This window comes from Balearica regulorum, chromosome 3, assembly GCF_011004875.1.
Source record: "Balearica regulorum gibbericeps isolate bBalReg1 chromosome 3, bBalReg1.pri, whole genome shotgun sequence".
NCBI classification, from domain to species: Eukaryota; Metazoa; Chordata; class Aves; order Gruiformes; family Gruidae; genus Balearica; species Balearica regulorum.
Genome location: NC_046186.1, coordinates 24130100 through 24155425, shown reverse-complemented (window position 1 = coordinate 24155425; position 25326 = coordinate 24130100). Strand labels below are relative to the sequence as shown.

Genomic DNA, 25326 nt, shown 5'->3' with positions numbered 1-25326 from the left:
TTTAACAGAGAAGATGTGACATAAGCCTTTGTTTGAAATTCAGGACATTAAATCTATTTCGTTTTAAATTACACCTGTGCACCATTTATTGTTTCTGTGAAGAATAACGTTTCTTTCTTCCCATCTTTTTCTGGTGTTTATTTTTTGCTATTTTTCTTAGTGGCCCTATTCAAAGGAGCTATTTAATGTTGCAGTGTGTTCTTAGCTGCAAGTATGGAACAAATAGCCAACTCTGAAGTTGATTTTGATGCTAGCCCTCTAAATGCTTAAATCTATGTCATCTTTAATAGATCAGGAGTGTTTTGCAACACTGCTGTTAGTGACTCAGTGTGCCTTTGTTATTCTAATGGATCCCTGTCGAATGGGGTCACTGGCAATATCAAAGTACACCAAATTGTCTCAGACACTTGAAAACACACCTTGAGTACAAAAAGAGGCACACTTTATAAAGCATCAGTTCTAAAAGAATGTGCTTTGGTCTCTGGTGTACAAATGTCCAGGGCTCCATGCACATTTTCTGAGGTACTGTTGTGGTTTAACCCCAGCAGGCAGCTCAGCCCCACACAGCCACTCACTCACAGTAGGATGGGTGAGAGAATTGGAAAGGTAAAAGTGAGAAAACTCATGGGTTGAGATAGAGACAGTTTAACAGGCAAAGCAAAAGCTGTGCACACAAGCAAATTCACTATACAGAGATCTGCATCTTTACAGGAAATGGTTTAGGTGTTTTTAAATCAAAGAAGGTTGAAACCCAGTGATCTAAGAGATCAAGGAGCCTCTGCCACTTGTCATTCAATTTAATCATATCTGATTAAATGGCAAATGTCCATGTTACCATTATATAAAGTAATTTATTACAATTAACTGCTGTATTATCAACAGGCTTTGTAGATATCAATGTTACTTTTTTACTATTTTCAGTTAAATCCTCAGTACTGTTTTCCATGGGATGAAGGTTAGAATACATAAAATCTAAAAATAACTTCTCAGTGAAATAATTAAGAATTCTTTCCAATGGCTAAAACTTTTGACACAAGAACTGCAAGATTTGAAATAACTTCTACCTACAAAATCAAGAAGTTCGACAGAATTCCTGACATAGATTTGAAGTCTTCATTGTATTTAGCACAGTTAGGGTACAAAATTCCATTTAATTTTAATGTCGCAATTTGGAGATCACAGGCATTGAAAAGGTCTTGGATCAAAGACTAGGTTTTACCTTTGAAAGTTTATCACCTTGAAAAATTCAGCTTCAATTAAAAATTACATTTGTCATGCTTTCAAATATTTCAAAAACTTCTCGAATTCTATCAGGGAAAATTGTAGTCATCTCCCATCCCAAAACATGAGTTCTGGACTTATTGCTAAGCTTTTTCTTTTCTGATTTTCTTTATTTCTTTCCTTCTTCCTTTTTTTTTTTCCCATGAAAGGAAGGATACCCAAAAAAGTTAAGGGAGAGACCAATAGGAAGAAAGATCACAGTTACATAATTCCCTTCTGTTTTGCAGTTTTCTGGAACCACAGGAATTTTTTCTCCTTGCACGGAAAAGGTGAATGTTTTCTAATTCCATTTTTTCTGTTCTAGAATTGGTTAATCCTGCTGTCAAAACCCTGTAGGTTAGACAACCTATCTCTCCTAAAGGTAACAATATAACTATGGCAGGATAAAATAATAATAATAAAAAATAAATCTTTCTTCTTGGAAAGTTTTGAAGTAAATGAATGCTGCACTCTGAAAACAAAGGGATATTCAGCACTGTATCTTTGGACAGGAACATCTTTAGTAAGAATCTAATCCTGATTTTAAAATTACTACCAATTAATTTTTTTATATATATAATATATATTTATTATTTTTTAATATTCTTTAAGAAATAGAGGAAGGAAGGAAGGAAGGAAGGAAGGAAGGAAGGAAGGAAGGAAGGAAGGAAGGAAGGAAGGAAGGAAGGAAGGAAGGAAGGAAGGAAGGAAGGAAGGAAGGAAGGAAGGAAGTCAATGTTGCACAGAGAAAGCTAGGGTTCCTCTTCAAACCTCTGACTAGATTCAGCTTAGTAAGATCCTCCAAGGTGAACTTTAGAAAAACAAATGTTATCTTTTGGTTTAGATAGGGCTGAGATGTGAAGTGCAGTCTGAGCATTTTTAAGACAGAATGATTGCTTTCCAGAGCTTTGATAAATTTCTAACAGTTTAAGTGCTGAAACATTGTTAGTGAGGTGGGTGTTGGTCTCTCCTCCCAAGTAACTAGTGAAAGGACAAGAGCAAATGGTCTCAAGTTGCATCAGGGGAGGTTTAGATTAGATATTAGGAAAAATTTCTTCACCGAAACAGTGGTCAGGCATTGTCTATGTGACAGAGCAGGGAGTGAAATCAGGCCCTACAGCACCCAGGATTCGGCTCTACTCAGCTCTCTTTCTTTCCAAGCTCAACTTGAAAGATAGAGTAAAATTCAGAGAGCGTTTGCATATTGTCCCAAGTGAATGACAAGAAACTTCTGTGCACTGGATTATGTGTACATGGACCTGCAGGCAAGGATTACCAGCAAACACCTTGTTTAAACAGTTGTTTTCTCAGCTTAACACATAACTTTAGAGGTTACTATTTAAACAGTATTATTTTATCAGACTGGCAGCTAACTTTGGTGTTTGCTTCATGAAGGCAGTCTAGCATGTGTTTAATTAGATCCTTTCTAGGACCACAAAAATTCAACAGCTGAAGATATTTCTCTTTATTTACGCTACCCTGCTCTTACTCCTCAGAGTTCTGCTCTCTTAGCAGTAAGCTGGAAGAAGAAAATTGTTTTAGAGCAACATAATTTTTATATTGTTTCTCATCTCCAATAACATGCATTTTAAAATTTACCAATTTTGTAAGATCTGCAGTCTCATGACAGGTAAGACTAAGCAGAGGTAATGTAGGAGAGATCTCATAAAAACCCCTTGAAAACAGAAGAACAGGTGCAAGAGACACCTATGCCACCAAGAGGAATAAAATGTAGGGGGAACAGAAGTGAGGGTGTTTTTTCCCCCTCACTTAAGACCTTTCAGAAAACCTGTGCTGTAGCATTTATTTTATGAACTTGTTTTGTATTGGTTTTAATCATCTGAGTCATGGCATCATTCCAGTTGTTAGGTGCACATATATGTGAAAATTTTCTTACTTTCATATTTACTCTATATAAGAGATTATGTGCTGTACTATTCAAAATGAAAATGAAATACTGCATGTATTCATGTTAACTGTAACAATCCTTTCTAGATTTTAATTAAGATTTTTCTTTCCATGTTATAAAGTTCCTCCTCTCATCTGTAAGATGAATACCAAAACTTCACAAAATACAGATTTGAGTTAGAGATCAGCTCTAGTGTGTGATTCAGGTAATCTTATACCTCAGCATATTCTGTACATTCAGAACTAGATATGCATTAACACTAACAAAGAAATATAGACCACAGAGTACATACAGCTTTGTTAAAAAACTCTTTTCCTCCTTCAGCCTAGAAATTCAGTAATAAGGTAAAAACGTACCAAGGGACATGGAGGTGAGTGACAATGGTGAAGCTGTAACAGACATGAGGATAAACCAATCTCATACTTTTTAGAGAGTAGGAGTTTCTCATGCTTTGGATATTTCCTACTTTTCCTAGGATTGGCTCTTTGATTTCTGGTTAACAATCATGACAGTTTATAGCTTATTGCTGAAAAAATAGATGTGAAATAAATTGAATTTCACTTTCATTTCCTTCACCGTGTTCCTTAGGGACGGTAACGCCATATCCACACTGGATATTCTTGGAGTACGGCAAGAAAAAGATGCTGATTCCTATCCATAAGTAGCACATTATGGCTTTTTCTTTCTTTAAACTTTAGTTGTTAGTGCTAAAATATGAACCTTGTTCCATTCTGAAACTAACATGCAGCTATTTTTTCTCTTTGTCTCTGGTAGTCAGATTAAAATGTTCTCTACTGTGGTATCTGACTAGAAAAAAAAGCACCTTTCCTCTCATAACTGCTTGGACAAGATGAGAATAGCAATTGAATAACACTCCTGTGATCACCAGACAATATTCACATTTAAAAAGCAAATAAAATAAGCTTCTGTATAATGTAGGAGCACAAAGACGAGAGCAAAAAAAGCCTTATGTCAATCTATTCCTTTTTACAAACGACCTCCATGTGACTCCTAACTCACATTTTGAGAAGCACAAGCCAGCAGGGAAACCCATGGAGCACACACATCCACTTACTGGAACATTGTAGATTTAAAGGTTCAGACGAGATGTAAAACTTGTTGTGCTCAAGCTCACTGAGGAAAGGCTGAAAAATAGAGGAAACAAACAGAAAGAAAAAATGCAAAGGAACCCAGGGAAGAGAAGGTAAAATGAAAATTGAATATAGAAAATCGGTGCTAAACAGCAGGGGGAAAAGGAAGAGCATAACAGAAGCTCATGTTCCTGGGCTCTAATTAAATGTGATAAGTGTAACACACTCCAGAACTAAAACACACTCCAGAATTAATTCCTGAGGCTTTGTCTAGATTAGTAAACTAAACAGTGCCAGGGCAAATGCTTCAATACTGGCATATGAGCATTTATACTACGAAATTAATAGCACAGTCTCTGCAATAGTTTTGGCTTTGGCCAGAGCAGACTGAGGTTGGGGTGAGCAGAAGCTGGGGACTGCTCCTGCCAGCCCTGCAAAGGGCAATCCTCTCAGTTTCTGGAACGGGAAAGGAGGAGAGAGCACAAAGAGATCTTACCTACATGGGTACAAATCCTGTTTTGCTACTTGCACTCAAGGAAAACTGACCCTGGACAATTTTGTTTACTAGAACAGACATATTCAATGTTCATTCAGTGTACTTTAAGAACTTGAATTACTCACCTCTCTACCCCTCTGCCCCTAAAACAACAAACTGGTTTTATATCACTGTGAGAAATCTCTGTGAGACAATGAGAAAGCTTACATTTCACATCCCTTTGATAATATCTCCTTTTTTTTTTAAATAGGTAGTAGTATCTTCTGTGGACATTATTCAGGGATTGAAGACAGCATAGTTCCTTCATAGTACAGAATCTAATTTTTCCAAATATTGATTGATTATGCTAGGTAAGCCCAAGTTATTTATTTCTGTACACCATCTGAGAAGTAAAACAGTTTACTAGTATTTATTATCAATATTTTCCTGATGTGTATTACAGTCATCAGCATTATTGATGACAATATTACTAATGGCATTTCTGACCTTCTGATTTTAATATAAGTAATATTTACATAGTATAAGTTAGTAAAAAGCACTGTCTGCATCACAGTTCTCTCATAATTGTAAGGAAAACTGTTACAGATGCACACTGAACATACAATGATTAGAAATTCATTGCACAGAATGCAGTCCCTGATCTTGCTGCCTAGCAGTAGTGAGAAAGACGAATGATATGGTTGATGTCAAATGCCCATATACTTATGATTTCTAACTGGAGCTACTCTGGAATTTTCAAAGTGTCTGTGCAATTTTAATATTCCATGCTTGTTAATTCCAATGTTAACCCAAATCTATTAGACTACTCTGAAAGATCTTTATACGAAGTACTGTAGAACACTTGTAAAACACATGTAAAATTGGGATTTCTTTGTCTCATTCTGCATTCACCTTTATCAGACTTTAATGCTATTTTAACCTTTCTCATTATCCATTAAAGACAGAGAGTTATTTAGAAACAAGGAACACATGAATATTTTTTTAACTATCTCATCATTAAAACAGTTTATTCTTCCAGTAAATATTGCCACATCAGCAAGATTTAAAAATCTAGCTTTCTACCGTATTGAGACATTCCACTAGCTAACTTCAACAACAAATACAAGCCCTATTTGAAAGTCAGATGAAAGAATGCTGTAGGAGCCTTAACTCTTAATAGGACCTGTATTAGGTCCAGCATGTGTGGCACGAGGGAGTGCTCCCACTGTGTTGCCTGAGTAAAGGGAGGCTATAGAGAAACCATGTTTTTTTCAGACCAGAAAGACACTGTTGAGTTTATCCCTTACTTTCTTACCAAATAATAATATTAATGATGAAAGTTATAATTCTAGTTCTATGATAACCTTGTGAAAAAGAAAAATCAGGAACATAACCAAAAATCTTACAATAATTATTTGTATGTGACACTATTTTCAGGTGGATAAGAGAGACTTGGAAAGTTCAAAATGTCTAAGATACAGCAATTCATTCTGATAGTGATGGTAATTGTTATGGCAAATAAAGATGGACAGTAAATTATTTCTGTTAAAAGATTAAAATAACAAATATATTAATCTTACATTTAAATTATTTTAAAAACTATAAACATAGATTAATATAAAAAGCATGAAGCCGTAACATGTTAAAAAAATAATATCCTGGACATCAGATTGAATGGTCAGTATTCGGTACGATATTCTTAGTAATATGAAACCTGTGTAAAATTCCCTGCTGTAATTTCTATGCCATTTCCTAATATTGTAGATACGTAATCATACTAATAGCTTTGAATTCTATAAAAGACACTGAACAGCAGCAGAACATATAAAATATGCAGAAATTAGCAAACATTTATTAAATTAGTAGTTCTTTTAACTGCATGCTTAACACTTGTCCACATCAGGGTCCTGATTTCCTGAACAAATACAGTTCTTAAATAAATAATTTCACACATGTGCTTGTAAAATGAATTCATACTGTACCAAAAGGGAAAAAAATATTTATTTGTAAACTCTAGAAAACCGAGAGTGAGTAAGTGAGTGAATGGAAGAGTGAGCAATCTACGAATCAAATTAATATTCTATAATATAGTTAAGGAGAGAAAGTAGTACTAAAGCTAAGTTGCTGTAGAGTTGGCATATTTACAGCATTATCACTGAAGATTTTTATCGCATATTTTACTGAGTCAATAACTCAGGCTAAATACTGCAGTATTGATATTTCAATTTACTTCCATATGTAAAGCTGTTTTGTCATCCTATTACCAGGAAATATTTGAAAAATAATGAAAGCAAGCTACCTAGTTCTGCATGCTACAGCCCAGTAGTTTACAATGGCAACAGATGGGTAGAAACAAGCAAAGTCTGAAAAGACTTTTTCATCAATTCTGCTAATCTCAATATGAATCATTCCAATCCTGGTAAGTCCAACATCTGTGCATTTCTAAAACATAACAAAGACAACATAAATGTTATGCAGCAGATTTTTTTCTACAATTCAAAATAACATTGCTCACTAATGGTCAATGATTTCAAGTTCAACTATGTTGCTCTTTTAGAAGCAAAACTTCCCTAGGAGTAGTAGGGCAGCTTTAAAAAATTGCCATAGGTTACAGAGATCTTAAGTGGTGGTTAATAGGAAATCTATGTTGGAAGTCATAACTAAAAGAAGTCTTAAGAATGTAGCAGAAGATAAGCAAATAAACGCTGAGGAAGAGCTCATGAATACGTGAGAATGAGGTGTACAGCTCCTTATGGGCTGCAGGTCACACACTTATCCAGCAGATACCGAAGAAATCTTCTAAGGAAGAGAAATAGCTGCATGTTTCTAGCTGTGCTGTCAGCAACACGTCTGATAAAATAACTAGAAACAATTAAAAACAATGTGAGGGCTGTCGCATATCAGCCCAGCTCTCAAAGGCCTGAAATTAGGAGATGGCTACTGCGGAAGAGTTGTGTTTTAGGAGGAGGAGAGATATGGGATTTTAAGGTCTTTGTAGCCATATTGTGGTTATTCTGAGCTTTAGAAAAAGACTCTGAAGCCCAAATATTCTTCAGTGTTTTTATAAGTGAAAACAGATTTTGGATCAAAGTATTTTTTGACTGAAGTGGGGGTTGAACCAGATGGACTCCAGAGATCCTTTCCAACTAAATCTTGCTATGATCCAATGATTCCCTGTTTTTTTATAACCTGACTCCTGGGATGACAGTGCCATCCTGCTTTCATAGGTGTGAATTTCTGCAGCCAAATATTGACCAAAGTAGAGGGCAATTATTTTAATTTTCTCTTTTAGAGTATTTGTCTTTAGCAATTAAGAAGTCCCAAGGGAAAAAACAAAGCTAGAAGAAAGAGAGAGGTACAAACACAATGCCAGTAAAAGTGATGAGGCAGCTTATATTGTACTAAGTACATGGACAATCCTGTTTTTATTATGTGAAGGTTCTGTGCAGCTGCCAGCAGGCATGATGTCAATCTGCAGTCACCAAGGTCACTGAATCGGAGGGGTTTGTTAGCCAACTTTCACTCCTTTTAGATGAGAAGGCAATTACAATCTCTTTGTTTAAAAATAGTGAAAGAGCAGAGTCTACTTTCTGAGGAACCAGGAAAGACTGGAACAGAAATATGCCAGGGACAATAAGCAGGGTTTGTCCAAATTGGTGCAGAGGATGGAGTTACTGATTTGTGGGACTGTATGTCTGCAAATAACAGAACTTGAAAGATAATAGAGGCAAAATATACAGAAACCCAAGCAAAAATAAGAAACATGAGTGACAGTGGTCCAAAAAGCAGAAGACAAAGATTGATATGTGTGGTCTCGAGAAAGACTGGAAATCAGGTTGTGAAAAAATGAAATCTCCTGGAGCGTGCTCCTCCTGTGCTCAGGACAGCAGAACTGTACCTGTGCTGCAATAATGTCATGAGTGAAAACTGAAATAGCTCTTCTGCATCTTCAACTGCACTTTCCAATATGCTCTCAATAAAGCTGGGTTCTCATTATACTGAAATATAGAATTGAGTTCATACTTCATGCAAAATACTTTTAAAAAAAGGAAACATTGGATGATATGGGTTACAGGATTACTTATACTTGTCAAACCCTCATTCATTTTACAACCTATCTCTAAGTGAGAAGTCAGGTGCATTCAGTTACTTTAGTTTAAGAAATGTTTGGAAATATTCCCAGGTTTTTAAGACATGTGCGTAAACTATGGAAAAAAAGCTGTGGGTCTATTTTTATACTTGTTCATTTTCTAACATCCTTTTTTTTTTTTTTATTAGAAACTTTTAAATAAAAAATGGCAAACACAGCAATATTCTTTGTGCAGTTTTCACTATTCCCTTCTCCTACTTACCAGAAAATGATAATGACTTCTGCAATAGGCTATCATGTTAAAATATGTTTCTTCTGAGTTGGAATTTATGTTGTGGTTAAACCCCAGCCAGCAACTTAGCACCACACAGCTGCTCATTTACTCCACCCCCAGCAGGATCGAGGAGAGAAGGGTAACAGAGAGAAAACTCATGGGTTGAGATAAAAACATTTAATAGGTAAAGCAGAAGCTACTCATACAAGCAAAGCAAGACAAGGCATTCATTCACCACTTCCCATGGGCAGGCAGGTGTTCAGCCATCTCCAGGAAAGCAGGGATCCATCACACGTAACAGTTAATTGGGAAGACAAATGCCATCACTCCAAACATCCCGCCCTTCCTTCTTCTTTCCCCAGCTTTATATCTTGAGCATGACGTCATATGGTATGGCATATCCCTTTGGTCAGCTGGGGTCAGCTGTCCCAAGCTGTGTCCCCTCCCAACTTCTTATGCGCCCCCAGCCCACTCGGGGTGGTGGGAGTGGTGTGAGAAGCAGAAAAGGCCTTGGCTCTGTGTAAGCACTGCTCAGCAGTAACTAAAACATCTCTCTATTATCAACACTGTTTTCAGCACAAACCCAAAGCGTAGCTCCATAGTAGCTACTATGAAGAAAATTAACTCTATCCCAGCCAAAACCAGCACAATTTATTAAATTAAGTAGTTAATATCCATTAATATGAATCTACTAATAGTCTTCAAACAGATACAAGATAGGACTCTGGACGAGTTTGCTGTCAAAAGCCAGAAGAGGAATGAATCCTTCATATGAATGTACTTATGCAAGTTGTACTTTCATTTAATCCTAAAGTAACAGATTTCTACATTTCATTTCTGTACATGTAGAGAAAGATTTGTCAAGATATAAACCTTTATCTGTCAGGTTTTGGAGAATGCCAGGCCTGATAACAAACACTATATTAGTACAATGCACCATAATTGAACATCTGTTCTTTTGCATCTGTTAATTCATATAGTTCTCTGAGTAGGGTTATATTTAATTTATTATTTAGGTATGAGAACTTTTATTCATTTTTGATGTCATCTTTTGTGAAAGAAAAGTCTCCCAGTATTGGCAAGACCTTGTAAATAAGGTATCATATATGAGAAACCCATGACTTTAACTTTGCAGCATCTTGCAATGATCTATTTCCTCTTCCAAGGGAGAATTATGCAAACAGTACATATTTTTAATTCAGTGATATTCAAACTTTAGTCTATGTCTGTCTCTGGACACTGAACTGTTTCTAAGCACTCTATATAACGTAAATAAGAAAAGCAGATTTAATTTATTATGTTCAAGACTACTGTAGTTCAAAATGATTTAGTGTTCAAAAATATTACACAATAAAAGTTTGAAAAGCACTGCTAACTTTAGCATGGGATTTTGCAGCTATGGCTTTCACTGAACTTAGTGGCAATTATAAATAAATTTGCCAGAAATTAATACATGAACAGAATTCTTCACTAAGCACATTTTATTCCACAATTTGTGGTGTACTTAAAGACCTACAGTGGTTCCTCTTAACAATCTAGAGTTTTATCAGTGATCATCTGTGCTGTATATTTCAGTAAATAAAAATAATATGAGAAAGGAAAATTGTGAATATTTTTTTTCTTCTGTCATTTATTATTATTGTCTTTTATAGGTCTTGAAAACATGTCAAGGTTTTTTAACCTGAAACATTAGAATCTTATATTTCAATGAAAAAATGATTAAAAAAATCCAATGGCAAGAATATGAAGGAACAAGTTATATAATATTTTATGTAACTAACTATGCATAGAATAGATCCTTTTCTTTCTGAATTCTTATGGTCTTTCTTTTTAAGATTTCAGCACTGAAGGACATTTACCATGTCCATCTGTTTTTGTAGAGCACCTAACTGACTAGGATTTGACCCTGGTGTTCAAAATGAGTCTCTAGGTACTTCTGCATTATAAATATTATATAAATGTATGCACACATTGTCATTTTTGCTTCATGTCTCAGAGATAGCAGAGAAGAAGGTAACACAAAATCACTTTCTCATTCTTTTGTTATTAATGTGATAAATATAACCCCTTTTTCTTCATCAATCCTGTGCATTACTGTGGTACAGCAAGGTTTGGACTTCAAGGTAAGTATTTACATTATCTTTTCAAAAGGAAGGGGATTGTATCAACAGCATCTCTAAATACCGAGCTTTGAAGTATTCCCTGCAGACCTTGAAAATGTAGTGCATAGTCTCAGGCTTCATGGCAAAATAAATGTTGGCTGGGATCCAAGTTTAACTTAGACACCTTACTTAGCAGCTATATTGGCCGCATTTTCATCTCATTTTTGCCATCTAAAAGTTGGATTATAATATCATGTAGAGTTCTCATACTTTCAGTGGGGAGAGACAGATAACCTTGAGAAAGCTAATTATTTTCCCTGTCTTACAGGTACTTCAGTATTGGATGAATTTGATTACCTAGAACTACCTGTGATTGTGACTTTTCATAGTTAAAAATTACCTTAATGTCTAAAGTACAGATTTTTTTTTTTCTCCTATACAGCATGTCAAGTGGCCTCTGACTGTTGTTCTTACAGTGGCATCTGGAAATGAGGAAATATTAGACACTGTATAGTCACATAGCAAAAGACAATACTGACAGAGCTTGCATTTCAAATGGAAAACACCAACAAAAAACGCAGAAAGGGATAAAGCATCCTCTGTTAGTTGAGTATGGCAGGGCATAAAATTCAGAGAAGGGGAAGAAGAAAGATCAGAAGGTATGGAACGGATTCCGTACAAGGGATGACTGACTAGCAAAGGGCATTTCAATCTGGAAAAGACTTGTCTGAGGGCAGATACTTGGATTCTGAGTGGCAAGGATAGATGAATAGGGCATGATTGCTTTCAAAAAGAAACAGAATAATTTCATGGAAGAAAAATCACTGAAGTGACTGTAAATGCAAAGACAACAAACATCATGGCTTAGAAAATCCCAGAAATTTGGTTTGCAAGTTGTTTAGGCTGGGACAGTGTTTTAGGGAAACATACTTTGTTCTCACACTCTTCTCTAGCTGTCTCAGAAAGGCCACTTTTAGACACAGGTTCCTCTGGTCAAACATGCTCTGAGTATTTGTATGTTCTTCCCCTTCCAACCTGCATGCCTGCTGCAGCTCAGACCTCTTTTCTCTCTCTAGCAGAGGGGAGCACTGGTGATGTTTAGCTTGGGGAAGGAAAAGAAGCACAAAGGGATCCGCAATGCCACACAACCTCAAATTAAAAAGTTAATATCAACTATTTACAATGATGAAATGGTTTCCCAGCCTGAAAATCAAATATAAACCAACTTGGGCATCAATTGCAAGATCAGTCATTCTGATCTGAACATGAAAGAGAAGCTACCTTTGGAGAAAACAAATGTACAGTGTGCCTGCTTGGCCTGACACAACCACGTTCTTAGATAGCAAGATATCAGGTTGCACTTTTTTCTTCTCTATGAGGAGAGTAATTTGCTACGTAGAGATGGTCACTCTTTCAGGACGCTATCCCACCAGGTGCACCTGGACAAGGAAACCATATGCACATGGCATTAACTACTGGGTAATTCCTAGTCCTGGAGCTGTAAGTGGATGTTTTCCAGGAATCAGCATCCCTCAGCTTAGCTCATATTTTGGTAGCAAGCCCAAACAGCAAGGAACTTCTGTCATGCGTGCTTCATGTCAAGACTGCTTTGTGCAGAGGAAGTGAAATCTGTCACAATCCGTACTGTCTGTAGGGCGCAGACTCTGGAGAACATTATCCTTCCTTCTGGGTACAGGTTTCCTGGCTCAGAGACCGACTGGCATCATTCCAGACTACAGCCTGAGAACAAAGTATTATGTATGCACTGAGGGGAACTGGTGTCAAGGTAGCAAACCAGATTTCTTTATCCTTTGAGGTGTTTCCATTATAATTCGTAAAATGATAATTATTTTTAAAAATATAATGCAATAAGACAATCATATTTACAATGTTTTATAGCAAAATGACTTTCAAATAAAACAAATGAAAATAAAAATGAGTTAGAAAACCAGAAGTAATATTAATCTAATGTAATGATATTGTGAAATACAGCAATATGTATACATGATGTAGTGGTTATAGAATAATAGATAGTATCAATATAATTTTGAATAAAATCAGCACAAAGTGTGCCAATCTGGCTAAAAAAAAGAAGTTAAAAAAAACCAACGAAACAAACATAAAAAACCCACGAAGGTAAAAGGTTGTAAAAGACAGTGAAGTATAATGAGGTCATTCACAGTAAATATTTTTGGTAATACACTGCTTTCCCTAAATCAATCTTTACAGTAGGCAGTGATCATGAAATTAATAATGGGCAAACTCCTTACCAATTTGTGGATTTAATATTGTTAACTGAAGCCAAACCAATTAGTATGCACTGTCTTTCAGATATGATGAAATTAGGCATAGTTTCACGGTACCAAAATGGATAGGAAGTATATGCTGCATACAGAAAAGTATTTTGCTTGGCTCTGTGCAGAGTAATGAGGAAATGAATAGTCGTTTGTGTTGTTTAGTGATACCTTTGATTCACACTCTGAAAATAGACTCTTCATTAAATTTTTTTGTAGTTGTTTTGTGGGGTTTTGTTGTTTTGGGTTTTTTTTGGTTTTTTTTTTTTTTGTGAGGGGTTGTTCCTTTTCAATGTACATTGGGTTAATGAACCAACAGAACTTGTAGACACAGAGAATCTGAAATTGGCTGTAGGCAATTTCTCTTTTGTGTTTTTCCTTTTTCTTTTTTTTTTTTTTTTTGTTCCATTTTATATTTTTTTAAAGACAGAGCAATGTTACAGACTAATAGCTTATGGCAGTCAGCTAATGAATTGAAACTTCACTGAGATAGAAGGCACACACAATGGAAATGTGTGAAAAATCCAAATGACAAGGTTGTTAAGGTAACTCTATCTTGGTTATGTATTTAGGAAGCTTATTATAATGTGGTGAAATGAAAACTTAATAAACATACCTAGTCATTATGAAGAAAAAAAAGACATCGTATTTATTAACTGCAAGACGCACGGATTTGCTGTCGCTGTGTTGTAACGGAAATGAAGCAAGTGAGAAACAGTACCCAACTGCCCCATATGAGTAGCCCATGCCAGTACATAACATTAAAAAGTAATTTTAAGAAGTTGCCTTTTCACATTAACTTTGTAAAACCAGCTGACTTCATGATTTTGTAAATGAGAATTTAAATGAAAATGTTCTGTCCGTTGAGAGCATGAGAAGAATGCTAACAGGGCTTTGCAATTACTGCCATGATTTGCTTTCAGTGCACTTTTTTGCTTACTCAAATACATAAGTTCATACCTACATATACTTGCAAAACCTCAGAAACCAAGGAAACTGGATAAAAAGAGGGGTTCTTTATCCTATCATACCATGGCTTATCAAGATAGCATTGTCTGTGTGATTCACTAGAAGTCACATAAGCTCCTCTTCTTGCTGAAGGCATAATCTTTTTTTAATAACATTGTGTATTAGGGGCGCACTTACCCTGGGCTGTACTGTGCTCTTAGTCCTACTCTAGTTTTCTCAAACTCCCTGTCCCTAGAATTTCAGAAACAGCAGAGAAAGTGAGTCATCCAAAAATACTTTGAAGGTTGCAGTGTTCATTGGTGGTAGTTAATGAGAAGACTGAGGTGGAGACACCAACAGTGATGACTCTCTGATATAACGGCATAAAATAAAAGTACAGAAAAGAGACTCGTCAAGAAAAGGAGATGAGTATGTGTCTCCACATGCTCCTATCAGACTGTTAGTTAAACAACTACAACAAGTCAAGTAAGAGTATTGCAGGAGCATGTTATGTTTCAACCTAGAAGCAGACTTTAAAATATGGATGATAGTATTGGTGCCGGGTACATGGTATCCCCTGAAGATGGTGGAAATGAGAATGCCAGCTGCACCAGCTGAAGACTGGACTACTGCTATACTAATAACAAAGTATTCGCAAGAATCTGAACTTTTATTGTGTTTCTGGCAAAGCTGGTAGCAACTAAAGATTGTTCTGAAGGTGAGATATAATAACTCAAAGATGAATTCTTTAATTTTAGTTTTACAAAGGAGAAATTACATGATTTAATCCAATATTGGCATTGTCAGTTAAGAATCTCCATATATGTTTGTTCAGTCTCTTTAGGTGTAATATAAAATTGACCCTTTTGAACAAGAAAGTACCAGTACAATATAGATCCTGTCCCTGTCTCTATGGCTTCTCAACTAAGCAGTAAAGTTTTGGGGGGTTTTGGTTTTTTGTTGTTTTTTTTTTTTTTTTAATTATATCCTTTTAGTAAGCATTGAGTGCAATTATTTGTTTAACTACCATACTTTTTATTCAGTTATTCAACATGGTTATAAAGCAAGCTGATATAGCTGCACTTCTACTCACACATTCAATACAGAAAAGTTCTTTATCTTCTTGTAATCATTGCTAAGAAGAGTAATTGTGCAAACTTCTTTTTTTTTACAGAATACACATGATAAATTTTTACTTCATTGAAGGGAGATGAATACTACTTCCAGAATTAATGTAATTTCACCTTTTCTTAAAAATGAACTTATTTTTCTGTGATGTCACATGGATTTATCAGAGTTCTGGTTCAGGCTCCCATTCTCATCAATGAACTGGGCTCCTTGGACAGCTCATGTTGTGCAATGAGGTAGTGGATAGCAGGTCGTGTTGTCTCTGAGAAGCATCTTGGGTTAACTTGTGCATCAGGCCTTAGAGAAGGTAATGGGTTAATAGGCATCTTTCCCAAGAAAAATTTTGAACTGTGGATCAATTAAGGAGAACTGAAGCATCTATAAGATCAATTCAACAAAACCAATATGACTATCGTTATCGGACTGTTTAATTTCCTCTGCATTGGTTGTCAACAGAGTATGAAACAGTAGCTCAAACACAAAAGTGTGGTTGTATGACTTCTGGACTAGATCTGACTCATGGCTGACATCTCCTTACAGGCAGAAAAAAGGGATAACTATACTACTAGTATTGACATACAGATTGCCTCATATGCTAAAAATTACATATATTTCTTTAGCCTTTGAATAAGGGTTTCAAATACCTAGACTAAGCAAAATAATATAATTGTGGAATTAAAATTTCCAATATTTTATTAATTACATTTCTTTCTGTTTGCAGGTTCACACTTTCTGGAGAGTAGCAGTTTAGGCTTGAATCAAGTTCAGCCATATATTCTAAATAATTTACTATGTATTTTTCTTTTGAAATGTTTGACAAATACATATGTCTGTGATTCACTCATTTTATGCTGCTGGTCAAATAACTTGTGTATTTGTCCATAATTAATTCAAAGATTTGTACAAAATATTTCAAATATTAAGTTCTATGAATAATATTAGCTGAAAATATATATGACAGATGTGATAGATTGTTTATCAAAATGTTTCCACTATTCGCTTCTGAAAATCCCACCCTGTAATTTGTGAATATATTTAGAATACAACTACATAAATAATTTTCAAAGTTCTTATTCCAGCTTTTATGAAAAATTCACTATTGTTCGTTTAGCCTCTGTAGTGACTGACCCAAAGTTCATTGATATCTCGAACTGTTCTTCCATTACTTCATCAGTCTTTGGATCAGCGGTTTAGCCCAAGCATAGGAAGGGCTTTCGATAGAGGCTGCTCTGAATCTCACCAGTGCATATCATATTCCATTATCCATTGCAAATTTACATGCATATTTGAAATCAAAAAGTGGAGTGTGTCAGTTGAAAAGCAGTGTGCAATTGCATTAATTTATCTTTTGAATACATTTATAAAAAGAACGGTGAATTAACCAGCAATTACAGCAATTCTTTTCAAAATACTAGTAGCCCAGATGACCTGGGTATAGTTTCACTTTTTAAATTGCATGTAGAGAAATAAGTAGTAATATAGCTAAATATATCCAATGTGTACTGATATTTAAAAAAAAAAAACCTGAGATGGGTAACTTTCATAGCTATCTGCATTTTATGTTGGTTTCTACAGAAGACTGGGGTGGGGGTAAGTTGAGTCAGATTGTGCCATTATATTTCTGCAAGGATTTACAGAATTTTAACAGCATCATTTTTGCTATTCCACAGTCAATACGCATTCACTGTTCTATTTTCTGACTCTGTGGTTTTCATAGGTTTCACGTGTCAGGGTTATGCATTTTAGTTATGTTAATGAATGGAGAAAACTCATATAATTTTAAAATATCTTACTGAAAATCTGAAAAGGCATAACCAAACTAGAAATAGTTTTACATCACAAATTTAAGTTTAAAAAGGTTTCCTGCAAAGAAACAATATTCAATTTAAATTATACATAGAAAATTTATTTGCTGCACAACAAATGCAGTTGGTGCGCAAATATAATAAAAAACAGATTTTCTCTTGGTATACAAAAATCGTTGATGTTCATAGTACTATGAGTTGCACAGTGATCAGGCAAATGAGCCTAGTTACCTCAGAATATTATTTTGTGGATGACAGTATGCCTTCTACCTGCACAGATGACAAAATTAAAATAACTATCTAAAATATTTCAGTATTATTCCATAATGTTAGTAATTATGCTACACAGTCCTTTCTTTAGATATAGAAATTTAATAGCAGTTAAATGGCCTAGGTAAAACAACAAACAGAAGAGTGTTGTATTTCTAATTAATATTCAGAGTTTGTGATTCTTATATTTATGTTCATATAGACCATCTATTCTAGGACCTGAATTTAGGCATTGTAATCTCACTAGCATTTTAGTTCAAGGCAATGATGAGGGAATCAGATTACCTTATTCACTACTGACATACCTTAGCTCTTTGTACAGTCAATGTAGAAAGTTTGTGATGACCCAGGTTTCTAATAAAGAGCTGAATTAGAAGGAATGGGTAGACATGAACATGTATTATCATAATTTCACCCACTGACAGTTAAAAAATATGGCAAAGGGAAGACATATAGCGGGTGTCAGGCCATTGTATGCCATTTTTAAACACCAAAGAAAGCAAATCTGAATACCTAATATAACAATTTTTCCCCCAGCCTGTTATACCTAATATAACAATTTTTCCCACACCCACAAATATAGGGGTTCTGCTTCGGTTGATATAAAATGGAAATCGTCTGCCCAGACTCAATATTTCTTTAGCTTAGGACACTGATAAAAGAAGATAAAATCTGCTGTCATTTTAAATAAAATCATCTGCAGAACAAGGAATATCCTTATTTGACACCCACCACCACCCTCCAGCTCATGTCCTTTGCCCAATGGCTCTTGTCCAGGACACCATCTTACTTGTAGCAGAGGTACCGTACCTACTTTCTTTACCCGTGGACTTCAGGTGTAAGCAAAGTTTGAGGAGATGTCTGTGTGGTGTCTTAACTACAATATTACTGCTCAAGTGACTGAGCAGTGTACTACCAAATTATTGATTATATAAATATATATAAATGCAATTATACAACTGTGACTTATATAGAAATAGGTAACACAGTATCATCAAGCTGAAATTAAGATTTTCAGGAATTTGGAAAAAACATTCTTTGCAATTTCTTTTTTCTTTTTCCATTGTCTTGGAGTACAGGTTCCTCTATGCTAAATTGTAAGGTGACAAATTTCAATATTTTGTCAGCTGCAGTACTTCCTAGGATTTTTTGTTGTAGACAAAAAGATCCATCTCTCCCTCTGACCTGTATGCTTGGGGACCTTTTGCCATACATGAGAAGACTCTGCAAGTGGGATATTTACAATTTATAAGTACGAAGCATTTATCTGTTTTTAAAGCACAAACAAGATAGCCAAGATTTAAAATTTTACCAGGCTAAAATTTTCACCACTCTCAATAAGAAACCCAAGGAATCTCTGTAAGTGAAGTATGTATCAGTCAGGAGGGGAAGATTCAACTTTTTTCTCCCTGCTGAGTTGCCTTCTTGCACTTTAGATTTCTCCTTTAAAATTTCATCCCTTTCCATATTGATGTTTTTCCCCTTGAATTTCTGAACTACTAAAAGTTCCCATCTCAATAATCGTACTTCCATCAGTAACTTTTTTTTTTTTTTTGCTATTTTACATGGTTGTACAGTACAATCTTTCTCACAGCTGTTTCTGCAACTTAGTAGTTTCTTTAGTCACCTTTTCTCTTCAAGGCCTCTAACTTGACAGTTGCATCAGCAACCTGAGGCTGCCCATTGTCTACATAGATGTAACGAATGTGACTTGATTCACATGTATTATTTGAGACAGATCTTTTTATAACCTTTTTCCAATCCCAGACTCTGGTTTCCACCTTGAAGTTCTGGATACCCAAGGCTCTGTCATTTTTGCATCTTGCCAGTAAGGATTGAGTGTAAATATCTGTTATGTGATTATGATCTTCTGAGAGGCTGTTTTGGTATGTATTTGTTTTGAATAATCCTGGTTCAACCAATGTAAGTATATGACAATTGCTTTCTTGAGAATTAAGTTCAAGAGGTTGTCACCAGTTTCTTTTTTGTTTGCATTTGCACTAATATTGGTGTTGCTAGTCTGCAGAATAGTTGGATGCTGGAGGGCATGCTCAAGTCCAAAACAGCTTTCAATGCTTGCTAGCAGCAGCACTTTCAGGACTGATTCAAGTTTGACCTGGTAGGCTCTGATTTATATAGTGCTTTGAACACCCTTGAAAACACAGCTTAGAATATCAACAGTATCCCGTGCAGATATCAGCTGGAAAAGAGTGAGAACAAAAGTGTTTGGGCATGTATGATTGAGCCAAGTTTCAAAACTGAAATTGATGCCCATTTCTATACATGCTTTTTTAACCTGTGTCCTGGTTTCAGCTGAGAGAGAGTTAATTTTCTTCATAGTAGCTAGTTTGAGGCTATGTTTGGATTTGTGCTGGAAACAGTGTTGGTAATAAAGAGATGTTTTTGTTATAATGACATGTTTTTGTTGTTGTTCAGCAGTGCTTACACAAAGCCAAGGCCTTTTCTGCTTTTGTTCAGAAGTTCTAGGATTCTTGTACTAGACTATGTCATGAATTACATAGAAAGAGTATATGAATAATCTCTGCTTTTACTGAACAGTGAAAACAACCTGGGAAACAGCAGCAAGTATTTATTTCAAGAATGCTGACTGCTGTCATTGAAAAATGCTTTAGGCAAAGCACTTATCAAACCATATAGTATTCTACACATGTAAAGATTTTATAACTTCCAGTGAGGAAAATTGGTTTTTTAGTAGTAAATTTATTTTACAATCAAGGATAGAAGCATTAGAAATATTAAAAAGCAAGCAAAAAAGTACAACTAAAAATCTGAAAAATTCTGCATTTGTTTTTTGGGTTGGTTTAATATGACAAAAGGATAATAAAGCCATAATAATGCACTGCAAAACCTACAATATTATTTTTGAAGGACAAAAGGTCTACTTCTACTCTATGTTTATTACTCTGTAAAGATCTAGCAGTAACTTATATCTTAATATTGGATTAAAATAATTAATTTTAACGGTTAAAAATTAGATTTTTATAGGCAATGATTTTACTGCTAACATATTAATAGTATAGAATTCACTACTGTCTTACTGGTTTATTCACTTCCAAGGTTGAAGATCAGATTTAGTTTAATTTTGCTTGTATTTATGACTAAATAAAATTAAATGAACAATTAAATGAACAGCTTTTTAGGTTTCTTCTGATTAGTACAATTGTGGAAGACCTTTAAAATTTCTGAAGCAGATTCTATTATTTGGAAACAATCAAACATTAAAAGCATGGGGTTTCATTATTTCAGAAAAAGAAGAATGGATGAGCCTAACAATGCAAAAAGGAAATTGCATGAACTTAGCAGATGTACGTGTAAATGGGAAAGTGACAAAAAAACAGATGCAAACTGCAGCCAGCTCACCAGAGATATATGTGATAAACAATAGAAGACAGGGAAACAAAAAAAAAGACAGTGTAAAGAGGTTCTTTTTAACTGTCTGGTAGTGAAGGTGGTTCTGAAGCACTTAGTTTAATGGAGGCAAGTTCAGACCACATTGATATCCCACAGTACACAAACTGAATGAACAATCAAGCATCAGCAGCTACGTGAGCCTTAGGAATACTTTGTTCTCTTTGAATGGTAGCTACAGGAAAATGATTCAGAAGAGAAAAAAAATGGAAAATTGCATGAGGAATTAGACCAAAAATGAAAAACATGAACTCAGACAGCGGTCCCTAAGTCACAGCTTCTTGGATCTTTCTTAAAGAAAATCGGAATACAGCTTTCCACGTGCACGCACTAGAGCAATAAGTTATTACTTCTTCCTCTCTCCATTTTCCAATGTTTTTCAGTTTATTATCTGGCTCCTGTTATATCCATAATAATACTATAATATTTTTGTGATACTTGTTGCATTTGAGCAATGCAATTCATCAGGTGCAAAGCATGTTTTGTCTGCTGCCTAGTGTACGCTCACCCATTATTTCTCAAACAGCTGCAAGTAATATTATTTAGTCATTTTATTGAAGGTTGTATTTGGGCAAGAACAGCTTTCTCCAAAGCACTGTTTACCTCTTGGATTCGCATCATGAAGTATTACAATGCACTACCTAATACCACTAAAACTCACTGTATGGTGACTAACCACTGTAATAATGTGATCACTCTGTTATAGCTCAACTGTTAACTCAAGCACTTTACTGCGGCAAAAGCATGCCTTACTGTTGTAGATAATTTTGTTTTGCCATTATTGGTTTGTTCACTCTCTGTTAGGTTGGAAAAACTGACAATATATTACATTATCTGAAGAAATACATAAGGATTACTTTAATAAATGAGTTTAATGTTCAGCTCCATGAAGTTCAGAGAAGTGACCAGAAACATTCAAAAGGTACTTGGCACTCAGCAAGATTCTGTGTCTCTAACTAGATTTACAGAATGGTATATCTATGCCTATAATTCCAGAAAACAAGTTTTTTTTGGATCTAAGGAGTTCTTTGGCTTCCAATAAGGTTTGTAACACCTGAGGGATACCAAATATTCTCTTCCTATCTAAACTCAGAGATTCTCTACTGTTTAGAGACCTAAAAGCCTTAAGGTTGAAACATTATGTATAGATATTTTATTGAAAACCTCATCTGTTTAGTGACCTCCTGGGCATGAAAATTTTTCTCTTTGACTTCTATTCCAGCTGTGGGAAAATCCTGCAGTACAGGACCTTCAATCCTGTCTAGTAGAGACTGGCCTTCTGAGCTAGATTTTCTGAAATACCAGGAGAGAGAAACTAATAGATGAAATATAAGACACAATTATCTGATCACATATTTTTTTTTTTTTTAAATTAAAATCTGGGGAAAAAAAGATTCTTTTGTTTAATGTCTGCTTCTGATGGTGATACGTGTTTCCTTGTCATATACGCATGCAAATATGTGAGAGACAGAGAGAGAGAGAGAAAATGTGTGTATACGTGTGCTGTGAATGTTATTTTAAGCTTTTCAGGCTTCAGAAAATGCCAGGAATATGGATGCTTTTGCAACCTTAGTTTAACTCCACTGTCCACATGTTTAAAGAAAACAGATTTTCATTGCACAGCCATTGAACCTGTGTTCAATGTATGGGGTGAATAATGCTCACTTACTAAATAGCAATATAGTGGTTTGGATTTTTTTATCCCATATTAAGAGCATAGTATAAGACTTACTCTGAAAAAGGAATTATTAATTTTCTCTTTTTTTTTTTCTTGTTGCTTATCTGTATAGCGTCTCAGTGCTTCAAAAATAGTGATGTATTGAACACTAAAGCACACTTTTAGAGACAGACAATAAAAGCAGAGTAAGATTCTTGTCTAAAGTCCCCATGGAATTTGTGTGGCCAAATTGGGAAATGTAGGGACCTGATTCTTACAGGAGCTAGGTTTATACAAGCACTTTATATATTCTAAGTACATCTTTAACTGATTTCAGGTGCATCTCTTGAGTGCTCAACACTTGCGCTGGTCAGAACGCAAAGTGTAAAGTCAGATACCCCAAAAATTAAAACCACATAAATAGTGACCAACTACAAAAAGTTTCCATTAGGCAGCTTTTTTGATACCAGATATGATATGCAGGACCTGCTTTTCAGTGAAAATCCATACTTAAGTTGGTTTAAAATGGTCCTGTAAGTGCACGTCAAGAAGCTTAATTTGCTTTCAAAGGATGATGAAGGTGAACAACAGATTTTTTTTTCTTCTCCTCTTCCTGCTCTGCACTCTATTATCAAAGGCTTTGAAGCAGTCATCTTTTAGGAAAAAAAAATTTAAAAAATATTCCTATTTCTAAATTAAGCATGGTGAATCTTCTCTTTTGGAATCTGTTACTATCTACAGCTATCAGGCAAAGTTAGTTTGGTGATAAAATTTGAAAAAGTCTGATTTTCAGTCTTTCTGTAGCCTCCTTAACATGTCCCAAGAATGTAATGGGAATATAAGTTGAGCACATAAATTTAACATACAGAACAGGAATGTCCTTTTGCAAATCCAGAGTAAATAACATTCATGAAAAGAGGATCTGGTCCTTCTTGTGGAGTGGTTATAAGTGGAGCAGCAATTTGGTAACTGCTTTTTTAAACTGTAATTAGAGAAGCTTTGATAGCTCTTCTACGTTTTTGACCCATTAAGTAGAGTGAGTTATTCTCTAATCAGAACACAGTTCATAGGCTGCTGTATAAGTCCTTCTCCTTTCTTATCTGGAGGCCAGTGATATGAAGATGAGCATGGACTAATTGGAAATTTAGCCCTTTGTTTACCTTGTTGTCTATGCTGCTTTTTTTTTCCTCTAGACTGAAACAGCAGATTTTTTATTTTTTTTTTTTTATTGGCGTGAAAAACAGTATCTGCTGTTTACACTCCACAATTGTTAGAGATGAGGCTTGTTAAAGTGGTAACAAAGTCCTTACAACACGTTGCTTTGGTGCTACATGTGCAAGACCAGTAAAAGAATAAATCATTGATGGATCAGACTTGTGAATCTGCAGAGAGGTAGGGCAGCCATGTCCTCAACATAGCATTTCAGTTGCAAACATCTTTCATTTGCCTTCCCATTTCTCTGCTGAACAGCTGTGAATGGGCTGGGCAGCTACTTTTTGCCTTGCCTCTCAATTTGCACCAGAGAGGATGCTGAATTTTGATTTTATTATTTAAATGTCTCCATTTCTAGCATCCTCAAGGAAAACAAAACAAAACAAAACAAAACACAAAGAATCTTTGTGCTCCACAGTCAAGGGTGTTACTGAGTATATTTTTCTATTGAGCATGCTCTTTATATGATCTTCTGGCACATTTTATCTATGTTTTGTATGTAAGAGAAAACCACACTTTAGGTAATCTTAGTCTTGCCTCACTTAGATAACTAAGATTTCCCAGTCAAAATATACAGAATGTCCATAAACCCCATGCAAATCCTTGGTTTATCAAAAATGGAAAACAAATTAATTAAAGCAATACTTCAACACAGATTTCATTTTGAGAGATTACCAGCCCATCATAATGCTGTTTTCACTGGAACCTTCCAAAATGGGGGATTTGCTAACGCATAACATGTAACACACAACATGCAGTTTGCTACCCCAAAACCTGGAAAATGATTGAAAAAAGTTGTAACCTTAGAATTGCCAAAGCAAATGTAAAATTGTGTGCCAATCACCCTATCGTCTTGCCAGCATCACATGAAACTATTGCAGCATTGCACCTACCACAGTCTGTGAAATGGACTCTACTATTAGCATCTTCAGCTGTAGACATGCTCTGCCTGCTTTCACTTTTCCTCTAGTTCTGCAGCATAAAACATCAGCGCTGGGAATGACAGCAACAATCGCCCACCTTGTCAATTTTTTTCATTTCAACAGGCCAGAATGATGTGAAAATCCTGAGGGACTAAGGCTTCAGCAGATAGAGCCAGATTCTGTAATACAAATTATAAGTATGTACAGTTGCACATGCATGTAATAATTATTTGCCTGATTAGCAGTTGCCATTTGATCCCTGAAGTTTTAGAACAAATGTGAATGCCAAGACTACTATAATTTTAAGGCAAACAGCCCTAATGTCAACAGCGGGAATATGAACGAATGTAATAGTTTTATGGTGATCTGAAAATTAAAAGCACAAAAATTTTGAGACATATGGTCAAGAAGGAAATATATGTATTTTGGTTTTTTCAATTCCTTTTAGACAAATTTTTT

General features: G+C 35.3%; 2 long non-coding RNA genes across 3 annotated transcripts in view; both read right to left on the bottom strand.

Moving 5' to 3' along the window:
* LOC142600925 (uncharacterized) overlaps positions 1–4316 on the bottom strand; it is a 44210-nt gene extending 39894 nt beyond the window's left edge. The window contains exon 1 of one of the 2 annotated variants that reach the window (XR_012834405.1): positions 4245–4316. This is a non-coding gene — a long non-coding RNA (uncharacterized LOC142600925). Of the gene's footprint in view, positions 1–419; positions 554–4244 lie in introns of those variants that run through there. The other variant, XR_012834406.1, reaches the window with a different exon arrangement.
* The window catches only part of LOC142600924 (uncharacterized), a 782912-nt gene that overhangs the window by 433725 nt on the left and 323861 nt on the right, over positions 1–25326 (bottom strand). The gene's annotated exons all lie outside the window — the stretch shown is intronic.